We start from the raw sequence: 5,045 nt of genomic DNA on the forward strand, positions 1-5,045 counted from the left end.
AAATTGATTTTTTTGCGAATTTCTCCAATATCTCTGTGTTCTGATAGCCCACAGAAGAGATATAACTTTTATCATGATGTATCGAATCGCTGAACAGAAAAAGGAAAGACTTATATCAGGCAAATTTCAAAATTTTTGAGTAAAATTTTTTTGCGAATTTCTCCAATATCTCTGGGTTCTGATAGCCCCGAGAAGAGTTATAACATTTATCATAATGGATCGAATCGCTAAAGAAAAGACGAAAGCGTTATATCAGTCAAAGTTCGAAATTTTTTAGTAAAATTGGTTTTTTTGCGAATTTCTCCAAAATCTATGTGTTCTGATAGCCCACAGAAGAGATATAACTTTTATCATGATGTATCGAATCGCTGAACTGAAAAAGGAAAGACTTATATCAGGCAAATTTCGAAATCTTTGAGTAAAATTTTTTTTGCGAATTTCTCCAATATCTCTGCGTTCTGATAGCCCAGAGAAGAGTTATAACATTTATCATAATGGATCGAATCGCTAAAGAAAAGACGAAAACGTTATATCAGTCAAAGTTGGAAATTTTTTAGTAAAATTGATTTTTTTGCGAATTTCTCCAATATCTCTGTGTTCTGATAGCCCACAGAAGAGATGTAACTTTTATCATGATGTATCGAATCGCTAAAGAAAAGACGAAAGGGTTATATCAGTCAAAGTTGGAAATTTTTTAGTAAAATTGATTTTTTTGCTAATTTGTCCAATATCTCTGTGTTCTGATAGCCCACAGAAGAGATATAACTTTTATCATGATGTATCGAATCGCTGAACTGAAAAAGGAAAGGCTTATATCAGGCAAATTTCAAAATTTGTGAGTAAATTTTTTTTTGCGAATTTCTCCAATATCTCTGTGTTCTGATAACCCCGAGAAAAGTTATAACATTTATCATAATGGATCGAGTCGCTAAAGTAAAAGACGAAAAAGTTATATCAGTCAAAGTACGAAATTTTTTAGTAAAATTGGTTTTTTTGCCAATTTCTCCAAAATCTATGTGTTCTGATAGCCCACAGAAGAGATATAACTTTTATCATGATGTATCGAATCGCTGAACAGAAAAAGGAAAGACTTATATCAGGCAAATTTCGAAATATTTGAGTAAAATTTTTTTTGCGGATTTCTTCAATATCTCTGTGTTCTGATAGCCCAGAGAAGATTTCTAACCTTTATCATAATGGATCGAATCGCTAAAGTGAAAGACGAAATAGTTATATCAGTCAAAGTTCGAAAATTTTGAGGAAAATTTTTTTTGCGAATTTCTCCAATATCTCTGTGTTCTGATAGCCCCGAGAAGAGTTATAACATTTATCATAATGGATCGAATCGCTAAAGTAAAAGACGAAAATGTTATATCAGTCAAAGTTCGAAATTTTTTAGTAAAATTGGTTTTTTTGCAAATTTCTCCAATATCTCTGTGTTCTGATAGCCCACAGAAGAGCTATAACTTTTATCATGATGTATCGAATCGCTGAACTGAAAAAGGAAAGACTTATATCAGGCAAATTTCGAAATTTTTGAGTCAAATTTTTTTTGCGAATTTCTCCAATATCTCTGCGTTCTGATAGCCCCGAAAAGAGTTATAACATTTATCATAATGGATCGAATCGCTAAAGAAAAGACGAAAGCGTTATATCAGTCATAGTTGGAAATTTTTTAGTAAAATTGATTTTTTTGCGAATTTCTCCAATATCTCTGTGTTCTGATAGCCCACAGAAGAGATATAACTTTTATCATGATGTATCGAATCGCTGAACAGAAAAAGGAAAGACTTATATCAGGCAAATTTCAAAATTTTTGAGTAAAATTTTTTTTGCGAATTTCTCCAATATCTCTGGGTTCTGATAGCCCCGAGAAGAGTTATAACATTTATCATAATGGATCGAATCGCTAAAGAAAAGACGAAAGCGTTATATCAGTCAAAGTTCGAAATTTTTTAGTAAAATTGGTTTTTTTGCGAATTTCTCCAAAATCTATGTGTTCTGATAGCCCACAGAAGAGATATAACTTTTATCATGATGTATCGAATCGCTGAACTGAAAAAGGAAAGACTTATATCAGGCAAATTTCGAAATCTTTGAGTAAAATTTTTTTTGCGAATTTCTCCAATATCTCTGCGTTCTGATAGCCCAGAGAAGAGTTATAACATTTATCATAATGGATCGAATCGCTAAAGAAATGACGAAAACGTTATATCAGTCAAAGTTGGAAATTTTTTAGTAAAATTGATTTTTTTGCGAATTTCTCCAATATCTCTGTGTTCTGATAGCCCACAGAAGAGATGTAACTTTTATCATGATGTATCGAATCGCTAAAGAAAAGACGAAAGGGTTATATCAGTCAAAGTTGGAAATTTTTTAGTAAAATTGATTTTTTTGCTAATTTGTCCAATATCTCTGTGTTCTGATAGCCCACAGAAGAGATATAACTTTTATCATGATGTATCGAATCGCTGAACTGAAAAAGGAAAGGCTTATATCAGGCAAATTTCAAAATTTGTGAGTAAATTTTTTTTTGCGAATTTCTCCAATATCTCTGTGTTCTGATAACCCCGAGAAGAGTTATAACATTTATCATAATGGATCGAGTCGCTAAAGTAAAAGACGAAAAAGTTATATCAGTCAAAGTACGAAATTTTTTAGTAAAATTGGTTTTTTTGCCAATTTCTCCAAAATCTATGTGTTCTGATAGCCCACAGAAGAGATATAACTTTTATCATGATGTATCGAATCGCTGAACAGAAAAAGGAAAGACTTATATCAGGCAAATTTCGAAATTTTTGAGTAAAATTTTTTTGCGAATTTCTTCAATATCTCTGTGTTCTGATAGCCCAGAGAAGATTTCTAACTTTTATCATAATGGATCGAATCGCTAAAGTGAAAGACGAAATAGTTATATCAGTCAAAGTTCGAAAATTTTGAGGAAAATTTTTTTTGCGAATTTCTCCAATATCTCTGTGTTCTGATAGCCCCGAGAAGAGTTATAACATTTATCATAATGGATCGAATCGCTAAAGTAAAAGTCGAAAATGTTATATCAGTCAAAGTTCGAAATTTTTTAGTAAAATTGGTTTTTTTGCAAATTTCTCCAATATCTCTGTGTTCTGATAGCCCACAGAAGAGCTATAACTTTTATCATGATGTATCGAATCGCTGAACTGAAAAAGGAAAGACTTATATCAGGCAAATTTCGAAATTTTTGAGTAAAACTTTTTTTGCGAATTTCTCCAATATCTCTGCGTTCTGATAGCCCCGAGAAGAGTTATAACATTTATCATAATGGATCGAATCGCTAAAGAAAAGACGAAAGCGTTATATCAGTCAAAGTTGGAAATTTTTTAGTAAAATTGATTTTTTTGCGAAATTCTCCAATATCTCTGTGTTCTGATAGCCCACAGAAGAGATATAACTTTTATCATGATGTATCGAATCCCTGAACTGAAAAAGTAAAGACTTATATCAGGCAAATTTCGAAATTTTTGAGTAAAATTTTTTTTACGAATTTTTCCAATATCTCTGTGTTCTGATACCCCCTAGAAGAGTTATAACTTTTATCATAATGGATCGAATCGCTTAAGTAAAAGACGAAAATTTATATCTGTCAAAGTTCGAAATTTTTTATTAAAATTGGTTTTTCTGCGAATTTCTCCAATATCTCTGTGTTCTGATAGCCCACAGAAGAGATATAACTTTTATCATGATGTATCGAATCGCTGAACTGAAAAAGGAAAGACTTATATAAGGCAAATTTCGAAATTTTTGAGTAAAATTTTTTTTGCGATTTTCTCCAATATCTCTGTGTTCTGATAGCCCAGAGAAGATTTCTAACTTTTATCATAATGGATCGAATCGCTAAAGTGAAAGACGAAAGAGTTATACAGGGTGTCCCATTTTAATGCATCCACGCAAATATTTACGTTCGCTTGCATTTTACTAGAAAATGTATTAGACAAAAGTTGTATGGTTTCGAGGGGTACAAAAGATGGTGTCATTAATTTGACCTCGAATAGTTGCTTAAAGGTCACATGAAGGCCACCTTCAATTTTTTAAATAGAAACGCCTATTTTTTATAGCGCATTCTTGTAGCTTATGTCGAGACGTTTCCAAAACACTATAAACAAATGTCTTTCCGTTAAGTATTTTGCAAGTTGTGACGCTTGAAATTTGGATGGTTATTTTAATACATCCACGCAAATACTTCCGTTCCCTTGCATTTTACAAGAAAATGTTTCAGACAAAAGTTGTATGGTTCAAAGGGGTTCAACCGTTGATGACCTTGAACTTGACCTTGAAGTCGATTTTCAAAGTCATTTTAAGATTAACAAGTGTTTTTTCAATGGAAACCCGTATTTTTGATCCCGGATTTGGAAAGAGCACAAAATTTTGCATAAAAAATATGTACCAATGTTAGGGCCTAAAAGTATACCATAGGGGACTTTTAGACGAAAACAAGTGATTTTATTTTAGCACTACTTTTTGCGATAAATTATTTAGCACTACACACGTTAATCAAGCACCCCAAGGGGAACAGAAAACTACTACGTCCACGTCGTTGTTCCTGGGTTATGCTAAAGGTAGTGCTAAAATAAAATCACTTGTTTTCGTCTAAAAGTCCCCTATAGTCCACTTTTAGGCCCTACCATGTGTACATATTTTTTACGCAAAACTTTGTGCTCTTTCCAAATCCGGGATCAAAAATAGGGGTTTCCAATGAAAAAACACATGTTAATCTTAAAATGACTTTGAAAATCGACTTCAAGGTCAAGTTCAAGGTCATCAATGGTTGGCCTCCTTTGAACAATACAACTTTTGTCTGAAACATTTTCTAGTAAAATGCAAGGGAACGGAAATATTTGCGTGGATGGATTAAAATGGCCCACCAACATTCAAGCTTCACAACTCGCAAAATACTTTTCGGAAAGACATTTGTTTATAGTGTTTTGGAAACGTCTCGAGATAAGCTACAAGTATATGCCATAAAAAATAGGGAGGTCCATTTAAAAAATTGTAGTTGACCTTCATGTGAC

The sequence above is a fragment of the Solenopsis invicta genome, chromosome 2 (genome assembly GCF_016802725.1).
Source record: "Solenopsis invicta isolate M01_SB chromosome 2, UNIL_Sinv_3.0, whole genome shotgun sequence".
Classification (NCBI taxonomy): domain Eukaryota; kingdom Metazoa; phylum Arthropoda; class Insecta; order Hymenoptera; family Formicidae; genus Solenopsis; species Solenopsis invicta.